The 12,033-nt window shown below is 56.0% G+C and overlaps 1 long non-coding RNA gene and 1 pseudogene across 1 annotated transcript in view; both read right to left on the bottom strand.

Moving 5' to 3' along the window:
• The window catches only part of LOC133777316 (uncharacterized), a 91,480-nt gene extending 90,879 nt beyond the window's left edge, over nucleotides 1–601 (bottom strand). The window contains exon 1 of the long non-coding RNA XR_009868520.1: nucleotides 474–601. This is a non-coding gene — a long non-coding RNA (uncharacterized LOC133777316). The remainder of the gene's footprint in view (nucleotides 1–473) is intronic.
• Nucleotides 602–5,373: 4,772 nt separating this feature from the next.
• On the bottom strand, nucleotides 5,374–6,843 carry LOC133746866 (rap guanine nucleotide exchange factor 1-like; annotated as a pseudogene).
• Nucleotides 6,844–12,033: the final 5,190 nt, after the last annotated feature.

Genomic DNA, 12,033 nt, shown 5'->3' on the forward strand with positions numbered 1-12,033 from the left:
AGAACACTGGAATGTGGTAGGACCCATAGTACAACGGTAGGGCACCTTGTTCCCACCCTACCAACAGGAGGAGACCAACTTGGGGGACCCCCAACTACCGCCACGTAGGTGCTTCCTCCGGGAGCCACCTGACCACACCAGGCACCCTCAGTGTCCACGCCCCGCGGGCACCGCCCGGACCCCGGGGCGGCCGCCCCGCTCCCTCCTCAGAGGCCGAGGCCGTCCAGCGCCGTCTCCACAGGCGCCCTGCCCGGCCGGGGCTGCGCCGAGAGGAGCCACGCGGACGCCGGCACGACGCACGCACGCCCGGGGCCCTCGCTCTCCCTTCCCGGCTCCCGCTCCGGACGGCGGCAGGGCCGACGGCGCCGCTCCGGCCGCGGACACCGGGACTCGCCAGGCCTGAGGAGCCGGGAGGACGGCGCCGCGCGGACGCGGGAAAGCTCTGGGGCCCTGGGCCGCACCTGCGCCCTCACCTGGCGCACCACCGCGGGCCGCCCTTCCTGCCGGCCACACCCGCTGCCGCTCGCTCGCCGCCCTGTCCGGGGTCGGGGCTGGGGATCCGGACGGCCCTCGGGCTGTAACTGAGAACAGCACCTGAATCGTTGCCGATTAGACAAAACGGCCGTTGCAACGCTAAGTAGCCTATTTATAGACTCACTATTCAAATGACGGCTCAGAGAGGGAATCGGATTGGATGGGACGAAACAGTACTAACCAATCAGAAAGCAAAGATCGCGCCTATGCAAATATGGACCATCGCTGGTCTGCTCTGCTGCCCCTTGTGGCCAAGTGCAGAAATGCAGAGCTGAGCCCCTTGCGCCTGCGCCTTGTGGCCACCAGAGTCCTGCTCGCAGGTGCTGGCCCTTCCAGTAGAGTGCTGTGCAGAATCTTGCTGTCAGCATCACTGAGGATGTGCTTCCTTTCAAAGCCCAAGGACACGGGGCCCTAGGCAGTGGCGTCACCCAGATCTTGTTTTAAGAGCCAGTTTTCCGTCCAGCACTGTGACGTGGCAGGTTCGAGTCCCGACTGCTCCACTTCCCATCCAGCTCGCTGCTAATGGCCCGAGAAAAACAGAGGAAGAGATCCCAAATATTGGGGCCCCTGCCACCCACGTGGGAGACCCAGAAGCTCCTGGCTTCTGTCTGGCCCAGACCAGGGCCATTGCAGCCATTTTGGGAGTGAAGCAGAGGATGGAAGCTATCTCTCCCTCCTTCTCTCTCTCTCTCGCTCTCTCTCTCTCGCTCTTGCTCTCTCTCTCTCTCTCTTCCTTCCTCCCTCCCTCCCTCCCTCCCCCCTTTCTGCCTCTGCAACTCTTTTAAATAAATCTTTAGAAAAAAAAGACACAGTTCCCAACTGAGCCAGAGGCTGGCGGACACCAGGTACAGAACAGTGTTTTGGGCTGGCGCCATGGCTCACAAGGCTAATCCTCCACCTGCGACGCCGGCACCCTGGATTCTATCCCGGTCGGGGTGCCGGATTCTGTCCCGGTTGCCCCTCTTCCAGGCCAGCTCTCTGAATGCAGTGGAGGATGGCCCAAGTGTTTGGGCCCTGCACCCGCACTCCCTCCCACTCTCCCTCCCTCCCTGTGGCCCTGTGTTCTTGCTGCCATCACAGGTGTCCATGGCCAAAGATAGGCATGTAAGGGGAGTGAGGGCAGAGATGGTCAAGCCAAGGGGCCTTGCTCCTCACCTCAATGTGTTCTTGCCCACCTATGTAAAGGGAGATTAACTAAACTAATCAGATCAGGTAATGTAGGGTGCAATCCCTCATGGAACTGTTAAGAGGACATATCCCCCTTTAAAGAACGTGTTACTGAATTAAATTCATAGAAAACATGATCAGAACCCACAGGTGTGTGTTTTCCGTAGCAACGAGCAGAAGAAGAGTAACCTTGGGCCTTAATCCTTGTGAATTTGTGTTTATCATAGGGACTATCTTGTTCATTCTGCCTTTTGACTAGCTCCTCAAAATTACGAACTCAAACTGTGGTGACCAGGATGCAGGGACGTGAAGTCACTTGCTTTATGTCAGCCATCTGCAAGTGGGCATGGTCCTCCCACTGTCCCCCTTCTGGGGGGTTCCCATGGAATCCACCTGTGCAGTCCCAGTATAAGCAGCTGCTGCTGGCACAGGTGGATGGTTACCAGCATCCCATATGGGCACCAGTTCTAGTCCCAGCTGCTCCACTTCTGATCCAGCTCTCTGTTATGGCCTGGGAAAGCAGTAGAAGATGGCCCAAATCCTTGGGCTCCTGCACCTGCCTGGGAGACCTGAAAGAAGCTCCTGGCTCCTGGCTTCGGATGGGCGCAGCTCTGGTCATTGCAACCATCTGGGGAGTGAACTAGCGGATGGTAGACCCTCCCCCGCATCTCCTTCTCTCTCTGTGTAACTCTGACTTTTAAGTAAATAAATGAAATCTTTTTAAAAAAAAATAGATGACTTCTATAGATTTGTGTTCTTTGCCAGCTGGAATTGCATGTGGCTTTTAAATTATGAAGTCTTATGAATTTAACTTACTTTCTGTACTTTGGTGAGATTTTACCTTTTAAAAATATAGGCAATGTGAACTAATCCAAAATGAGTTAGTCATTTTTAATGTCTTCAGACATTATAGTATATTTAAAATATTTTAGATCTGTTTACAATTATAACAGAAGATGTTTTCTCAAAACTTATGTTGAATTTTAGCAGATGAATGTGGAGAATATCTTATTTTGATACAGTAATTGTTAACAGAGGTTTTTTTTTTCTGAATAACATAAAACTACCCAGAAATAGCACATTCTGCAATTTATCTGATATTTATAGGGTTAATGAGTGCCTCATATAAAGGGGACTGGTATGAAGCCTGTGTGGAATCCTTTCAAAAACTCACAGAAATTAGAATTAAAAGGTATGTTTATTTCAGCCCCTCAAATTTCTAAGTCTGTGCATGTTTTTCATAATGCAATTTCAGAGATTCCTAGGTGGCGGGTTAGGGAATGACATACCGCACTAGACTAGGGAGAAACATTTAAAAAAAAAGTGTAGGAAGTGCACTCTCGTGGGGAGGGGGAGAATTGGAGAGAAAACCACACCCAAAATCCTTCAAGAAGAGGAACGCCATGGACCTGTGTGGGGGGTGCAGATGCGCAGGATGAACACGGTCACTACAAACGACTGCCACAGCCCGGAGCCCGAGCAGGTGGCAGCTTGGAGATGGAATGAGACTTGACTGCAGCAACCCATGGTCGTACAGCCAGAGGGAGAGCGTTGCTTGAGTCCAGACAGGAGCCCTGGTGGCTGGCGGTTGCTAGTGGTCGCCCGAGGACCCAGCAGAAGTAGAGGGGGCACATTGATCTGGCGCCAACTTTCCCACAACAGTGCCTGCTGCCCAGCTGAGAAAGGGCGGGTGCCATTTTGGGTTTGAGTGGGATCTGCAGCACACTTTGTGTGCGCATACAGCAAGTGGCTGAGACGGGATGCCATCTTCTCGGCAGTACTGGTGGCAGAGCCAGAGAGAGAGAGCAACATTCAGCCAGTGGCTCTTGTATATGTGTGTGATCCAGGGATTCTGCTGCAGGGAACAGTCTACAGTCCCCACTGACTTTGAGCCTAGCTGGGAGGTGGCTGGGCAACTACATAGGATGCAGCCTCCCAAAATCGACGCCAAGGCAGAGCTGTCTTGGGGAACATCTGCCTCTCTGTTGTCTGGGCAGGCTGGCAGGGCAGAGAAACCTCTGTACCCAGCAACTGTGGGAGCCTTGTGTGCTGAGACCTTGTGCGCTGAGACCATGGGGACTCAGTACAGGGTGCAGCTGGGTCTCTGGGCAATTACTGGGTGCGGCTCCACATGCTCAGAGCTCCTTGGTTGCCTAGAGCCGGTCATTCCAATGGGAACTGTGCTCACAGTGGGGACTGTGCAGATCATTTGTGTGGTTCATATGGTGGCGTGGAACACACTGGGGACTAACACCTGGGCACTGAGATCTACCACACCCAACTTGGGTGTTACCCTGGCTACTCACCCTACCCTGGAGCACTGACCAGAGCTCCCTGGCCACACCCACCACACACCTCTTGGTGTGCACTGAAAGTGCAGATATTCCACTAAGCCACAGAAGCACAGCTGAAAGATGAAAGCCAGCAGAGGAAAAAAAAAAAAACCCAAAAACCCCAAATCCACAAATGCCTAAAAACAAATGCAGAAATTCAAGAAACAAAAATAAGGAAGACAGGGGCCAATGTTGTGGTGCTGTGTACTAAGCCTCTGCCTGTGGTACTGGCACTCCATACAGGCGCTGGTTCAAGTCTCTGCTGCTCCACTTCCCATCCAGCTCTCTGCTATGGCCTGGGAAAGCAGTAGAAGACGGCCCAAGTCCTTGGGCCCCTGAACCCATGTGGGAGACCTGGAAGAAGCTCCTGGCTCCTGGCTTTGGATTCTCCCACCTCTGTCCATTGCAGCCATTTGGGGAGTGAACTGGTGGATGGAAGACCCCCCCCAACTCTACTTGCCTTTTACCTGTGGCTTCCCAAGCCTGGAGAGGGGTGGCATCCACAGGTAGCCCAGGAAACACCTACAAACACTGAGGTTGGGGACACTTTCTTATGTCCCACTTGCCTGATGCTTGGGTCCAGGATCACTGCCAAGTTCTCCCCAGGCCACATGACCTCAGATCTTCTGTGTGCAAGGGGCAGGATTCTGGGCCCCTGGGTGGCAGAGCGCCCCCCATAGGACACTCAATGAGAGGGTTCCACTCCAGACACTGGTGGCCACCGGCAGGGGCTCAGTGGTTTGTTTCTTCCTTCCTTCTTTCCTTTCCTTTTATTTCTTTCTTTTACATGGCAAACTTATAGTTGGAAAATAATTAAATCACAAATATTCAGAGTTTCAGCTCTACCTCAGGCCCTAATATTAAGGTGTCTGGTCCAAGAGGCATCCTCAGTACTCCTGCCGGGCATCCTCCAGCCCTTAGTCACCCTGCAAGAACTCCGTGCGCAGGGTCCACACACACACACACACGGGATGGGGGACAGCCAGAGAGCCTGGGGAAGCTGTTCTGAGGGGCTCAGATGTCCATCTGACTTCCCGCAGGTGTCACTGCACTGCTGGCCTGCACACCACAGTGCTCATCCCTGGGCCATGTGTGTGCAGGCCATAAGGTTAGCTGACTGCCCCCTAAAGGGAGAAGCACTCGGGCTCTGTGGAGACTGGATGTTTCACAGAGGCTGCACAGCGAGGCCGGCTCTCACTGAGCTTTGACAACATTCACCGGCCACAGCCCATGGCAGAACCAGGCTCCCCCAAGTGGCCATGAATCTGTGGTCCTGTCTGTTCTGAAACCGTGAGGCCACCGATTTGGCTCTGGGCTGAGGCTTACTGAAAACGTGCCACTACTTTAGGTTACAAACGCATTTGCTGACATCAGCTCTGTAAACGCTTACTGTGTTTTTCTTCTCTGGCTTGGGAAGTGGTTTTTCTGGGTCACCCGCGGATTCAGGAGCAGCAAAATCACCCACAAATTCCTCAGGGGCTAAGGATGCTACTTGCTGAAAGGGGAGGATCGCAGCGAAGGGCGTGCAGAGGGCAGGCTGGCCCCCGGGGGTACTGCTAGGAGTGCGGGTCATAGGACACCCTGCAGCCGGAGCTGACCATGGTCTGGGAGGCCGTGCTCCGGCACTTCTTCTCTGGCAGGGCGGGTGGCGTGTTGGTCTGCTGCCTCTCCATCTGGGGACAGCTGCCAAGAGGCAGCTGGAAAGGACGGCCAAGAAACGGAGACCCAGACTCCCCCAAGGACTCCGGCAATGGGCTAAGGTTACAGGCCACTTGCTGAGGTATCTGGTCTGCATTAGAGAGGTCTTGCTGGAGGAAATCATAGTCGGGATCGTAATGATCTAGTGTTTCACAGCTTGTGTTCCGGGAGCACTGCCCACTATCCTCGCTCAGCTGCTCATCCGACTTGTTGAGCTTGCCGATGCTGCTGCAGGGGGGAGAGGCGGGCGACTCCCCCATCATAGGAGTGGCTGCCTCCTGAAAGTCGCCTCTGTGCATGACAGTCAACATCAAAATCCTTCCTATTAATTCCAACAGGCAAACTGGAGCCGCTGGTGGCTCGGCTCATGGGGGCGACCACAGCCATGTGGGTGGGGGATGGAGCCAAGTGTCTTGGGTAGCAAGGCTGTGGATTATCAACCAGCTGAATGCCAGGAAAAGGGGACTTGGGGGCATGACCTCTTTGTGGATCCAGGAGCAGCTCAGCTGACGGCAGCACTCCACTTGTCTTGCTCAGAATCTCCATCTCTCGGTCTGTCAGGGGCAGCTCAGACTGGCCATCAGGTTTGGCAGCTGGGGAACTGGGCTTCACTGGGCTTGTTGGAGATGGCCACCCCTGTCCCTCGATGGTCAGTGTGACCAGCTCCTTCACTCCGTCCAGCACAGCCTTGATGACCCCCCTTCACAGTCGTCACCGTCTCTTTATCTTCTGAGTTCATGCCTTCCAGTATCATTTCGTCAGACCAGTGAATGAGGTTGGTGAGCCTTTGTTACCCTTGGCCATAGCAGGGGGAGAGGGCTGAGCTGTGCTGACCGCAAAGGTCGCTCTGCACCAGGGGTAAGATGGCCCCCAGCTCCTTGCTGGCTGACCCCGGAAGGATCTCCAGGATCTTCTTGTCAATGGCCATTTTGTCCACAATGGTCTGAAAGCAGTGCAAGGCATTGACAACCTCCTGCTCCTTCTGTTCCAGCCAGCTCAGATCCTTGTTCCCAGGCTTCTCCGTGGTCTTTGCAGATACCTCAGCCGGCTCCCCCTTCTTTGATGGCGATCTCTTAATTTCGGGCGAGTAGAATTCATCCATCAGCTTCATGGTGATTTCTTGTGTGCTGGACACTGCCCTGTCTGTCCCTGCAGTCTCCTGGGCCCCAGGGTAAGCTCGCAAAGCCAGGTGGGAGGTCCCTGGTGGCTGCCTCTCGGGATGATGGGTCTACGTCGAGGATCTGACGATCTCTGACTGCCACACTGGCAGATTTTCTCTCCAACACAGAGGCCCAGGTCCTCCTGTTGTCCAAGCGGGAGCCACCTTGTTTTAGGGGGCTACTCTCATGCAGCGCCACCTTCTTCATTCCAGCCCTCTGCTCTCGCTCTCGCCCTCTTGTGAACACCACCAGGTCAAAACAGGTTCTTTTATTTATTTATTTATTTGACTTGCAGAGTGGACAGTGAGAGAGAGAGACAGAGAGAAAGGTCTTCCTTTTCCGTTGGTTCACCCCTCAATGGCCGCTGCGGCTGGCACACCACGCTGATCCAAAGCCAGGAGCCAAGTGCTTCTCCTGGTCTCCTATGCGGGTGCAGGGCCCAAACACTTGGGCCATCCTCCACTGCATTCAGAGAGCTGGCCTGGAAGAGGGGCAACCGGGACAGAATCCGGCACCCCGACCGGGATAGAATCCAGGGTGCCGGCGTCGCAGGTGGAGGATTAGCCTTGTGAGCCATGGCGCCAGCCCAAAACACTGTTCTGTACCTGGTGTCCGCCAGCCTCTGGCTCAGTTGGGAACTGTGTCTTTTTTTTCTAAAGATTTATTTAAAAGAGTTGCAGAGACAGAAAGGGGGGAGGGAGGGAGGGAGGGAGGAAGGAAGAGAGAGAGAGAGAGCAAGAGCGAGAGAGAGAGAGCGAGAGAGAGAGAGAAGGAGGGAGAGATAGCTTCCATCCTCTGCTTCACTCCCAAAATGGCTGCAATGGCCCTGGTCTGGGCCAGACAGAAGCCAGGAGCTTCTGGGTCTCCCACGTGGGTGGCAGGGGCCCCAATATTTGGGATCTCTTCCTCTGTTTTTCTCGGGCCATTAGCAGCGAGCTGGATGGGAAGTGGAGCAGTCGGGACTCGAACCTGCCACGTCACAGTGCTGGACGGAAAACTGGCTCTTAAAACAAGATCTGGGTGACGCCACTGCCTAGGGCCCCGTGTCCTTGGGCTTTGAAAGGAAGCACATCCTCAGTGATGCTGACAGCAAGATTCTGCACAGCACTCTACTGGAAGGGCCAGCACCTGCGAGCAGGACTCTGGTGGCCACAAGGCGCAGCCAAAGCGACCTTCTCAGCACACGTCCTCCCAGCTCCTACCCACTCTGCATCTTCATCTTGCTCCACTCCTGACTCCTCGCCCCTGACATCACCACTCCAGTTCTTGGGAAACATCACACTCTCCTACCCCAGGGCCCTTGCACCAGCTGGTCTGTCAGTTTAGAGCTGTGTTCCCTTGCTCCCCCCACCCTGACCCTTGGTCTGTTCAGATCTTCCTTAGCTTTGTTTCTCAGCCGGAGCCTTCTTGCCTCTGGGAAACCTTCCTAACCACCCTCAGAGAGCCACTTGCCACAGGCCTTTCCTATGCATCCCCCCCTGTCGGCTCAAAGTCACACAGGCACACGCATTAGTGTCTGTCTCCTGCGATGGGCTGTGAGAGCCACGGCCTGGCTTAGTGCCCAGCTCAGCGCCTAGGTTGCAGAAAGACCTGGGCAATATTGAGAGGTTGCTGGACGGACACTTCAGAGGGAAACGAGGTCTCTGGCCACACTGGGTCCAGGAGCACAGAGCTCCAGGGCCCTGGCCTGCCTTTACCATCTCTCACCGTTCTGGGCCTGAGCTATCGCTGTCCATTCTGCTGTGCATTGAATCCACCTGGGGCACGTGGACATTGAGCTGGTGGTTAGGACGCTGGCTAAGACACTCATATCCCCGATCGCAGTGCCTGGATTGACAGCTGCCTTTGGCTCCCGACTTCTGCTTCCTGCTAATGTGCATTCTGGGAAGCAGTAGGCCGCGGCTCAAGCACTTGGGTTCCTGACATTCATGTGGGAGACCTCAGTTGAATTCCCAGCTCCCGGCTTTGGCCTCAGCCAAGCCCCAGCCAGCATGGGCACTGGGGGAGTGAACTAGCAGATGGGAACTCTCCTTCTCTCTGTCCACCTCACACTAAGTCATTAATTAAAAAGTAATAACGGGGCGGGCATGGTGGCAGGTGGCTCAGGCCACTGCCTGGGACTCTGGCATCCCACGTGAGTGCCTGTTCACGTCCTGCACACTCTGCTTCCAACCCTGCTCCCTGCTAATGCATTCCAGGAGGCAGTGCATGATGGCTCAAGTCCTTGGGCCCCTGCCACACACATGGGACACTCGGATGAAGTTCCTGGCTCCTGGCTTTGGCCTGGCCCAGCCCTGACCATTGTGGCCATTTGGGGAGTGAACCAGCAGAGGGAAGACCTCTCTCCTTCCCTCTCTCCCTCTGTCATTTTGCCATTCAAATAACTAAGCTCTCTCTCTCTCTCTTTTTTTTTTTTAAGGAAATAGCAAGACTATAAAGTAAAAACAAAAGCCAGCTGGGGAGCTGGAGAGATGACAGACTGCATACTCTAGGCAGGCAGCACTGGTTACAGGGCGTGTCGCCAGGCGCACCATTGGGTGACTTGGCCTTATGTGAGCGTGCGAGCCCACATGTACACACACTGTTGCCAAGCAGGGCCATCTCATGGCACTGCTGTTGGCTGTGCAGCCCGTCGTGGGTGCAAACGCGGTCATGTGGCATGTGACTATCCGTGGCCTTCCGGAAAAGGCAGACAGATGGACACAGTCAGGGAGTGGGGCAGTGACATGTTCTATGTGATGCTGTGATAGCAGCTGCAGGGCCTTCAACGTCTGTCAGAACCCTAGAACTTACAACACCCAGCAGACCGTGGGCTGTAGCTAACAACCGCGTCGGCTCATCCATTGCAGCAGGAGCCACTAACACAATGCTGGTAAAACTGGAGGCCAAGGGCACGTGGGGAACCCGTCCGCTTTCTGCTTGGTTTTCCTGTAAACTTAAAACTCTTTCCAAAAAAAGAAGTCCATTCATTTTTTTAAATTTTAGTCCTGACACCCAGGCCACGTCCCAGCACATTTGAATGAGAAGCTCAGAGGGGGAGCAAACGCAGGCACTGGGACTTGTCCCAAGCTGCCCTGGAGACCCTAGCTAGTGTGTGGCCAGGTGAAGAAAACCACGAAGAGGGGCGTGGGGACCAGGCCGACCACAGGGGGGCGCCCTTTCTCAACTCTGGGGAGGCTTCCCAGCGAGGTGGGTGGAGACCGCCTAGGAGGAGGGGGAGCAGCTTGGGCTCAGGCAGGGGGAGCCCTGTCCTAGCGAAAGCTCCAGCGCCTTAGGCAGCGCCCCTCTAGGGCTCTGCAGGAGCCCGGAGTGAGAAGAAGAAGCGCCCTTGATGCCGCAGATCTGCACGCGGAGATCACACAAGATCCATTCCTTCCCTACTAACTATGGCCACATGCGGGGGATGGAGACACCCGGGGCTCAAAGTGCAGGCAGCACCGACCGTAGGGGCCACAGCTAGCTAGGACGGAGAGTGACAGGCCTGCCAGAGGTGGGATGGTGAAGACCCGGGAGCCCACGCGGAGGGCGTCGCACAACCACTGCGGACAGCTCTTGAACGCAGAGAGGGGCAGGTGGCTCGTCCCCAGGGGGAGAGGTCAGAGCAAGTTTGCAGGCCGAGGGGCAGGGCACAGAGGGCCAGAGAAGGGGCCCACCGGGGGTCAGTAGGGAGAAGGGGTCCCCAAAGGAGAGGCCTAGGTCTTGTGGTTCCACCAAGAGGAGCTCTGGGCAGGGGCTGCAGCAGGTGGCACAGGGCACAGGCGGCACAAGAGAGTACGCCCAGCACCAGGCCACAGGTGCCTCTGCCGCCGCAGACTATGGAAGGCTTCCTGGTGGAGGTGCCTTGGAGATGGTGGGGGTCTGTGCGGTGACTGTTCCTCACCACCGCCAGAGAATTAGGCAGGCTGCCCCCAGCTTGCCTTGACCGAGGAGGGGAAGTGTGCCACCTGCCACTCAGCCTTCCCCAAACCCGGGGTGGGGACAATCAGGTGCGGTGGGGAGCCCAGTCAAAGCAGGGTCTCACTTTATTGTTAGGCGAATGTGATAACCACTACACTACAGAAACCACCTGGTCTCACTTTATTGTAAAAGGGAGGTGTATATAATAGCTGAGGTACAGAGCGGATGGTACAGAGCTGATGCGGGCAAGGGGTGGGGTGTTGTGATGCAAAAGGGTCTTAGCCACTCCTATTGTACCACCTTAATGATCCTTAGGCAAAAGCGCCCTGGGGCTGGGGTGTTTGCCACCAGGGATTTGAAACTTAAAGACAGGTCTTAAAATTCGAGGCAGGCTCAGGTACCCCTGGTACCCCTGGGAGGCCTCTCCGGATTCAGCCTTCCCCAAAGGTCTGGGCAGTGGGGAGGGCAAGAGGAGAAGACACATCTGTGAGCAGAATCTGGACGGAAGTGGCGCTGCCCTGAGGTCTTGTCCTCTGGCCCTCCCTTCCCACCCTGAGACCCCATGGGCTGACAGGCGTGGGGAGGCAAAGACCAGGCCTGGAGGCCAGAACCATCCTCTGAGAGGCACCCAGGCCTCCCAGGGCACACCCAACTGTCCCCAGGCCCTGTCCCAGGTGCAGCTCCCCAACGACTTAGGTCTGGGGGTATAGCTTCTTCTCGAGCTTCCCCAGATGTCCATGTGTGCGGGCCCCCATTCTCCTGGCAGCTGAGATGGGGAGACCTAGGGGGCCGTGGGAGCCCTGGGTGAGCCACTGCTCTCTGGGCCAAAGCTTCCCCACCACAGTACAGCTCCCAAGCAGCGTGGCCCTCCCCAGTGCTCTCATGTGTCTTGCTCCGGCTGTCGGAACCCTGGCCCAGGGATTGGTGGCCCTCCAGATGGACCAGCCCAGGGGGTTTTTCTAACTGAGGCACAGGCCTTAGAGGGTAGGGGGAGAAGCTCCCTGGAGGAATGGGCCAGCCCCGGCAGCAGCGGTGACCACGGGTGAAGGGAGGTAGGTGCACCTGTTAGGAGGGCATCGGGAGAGGCTAGTGGGGCCAGATGGCTGGGGGCCTCGAACACCAGGCGGAGCAAGCAATGTAGAGACCATGGAAGGGTCGTGAGAGGGGCCAGGGCCTGGCCATGCAGGTGCTCACATCACGCCAGCAGCCGGCGAGGTGTGGCTCTGAGGGCTGAGCACTGAGGC

The sequence above is a fragment of the Lepus europaeus genome, chromosome 18 (assembly GCF_033115175.1).
Source record: "Lepus europaeus isolate LE1 chromosome 18, mLepTim1.pri, whole genome shotgun sequence".
NCBI classification, from domain to species: domain Eukaryota; kingdom Metazoa; phylum Chordata; class Mammalia; order Lagomorpha; family Leporidae; genus Lepus; species Lepus europaeus.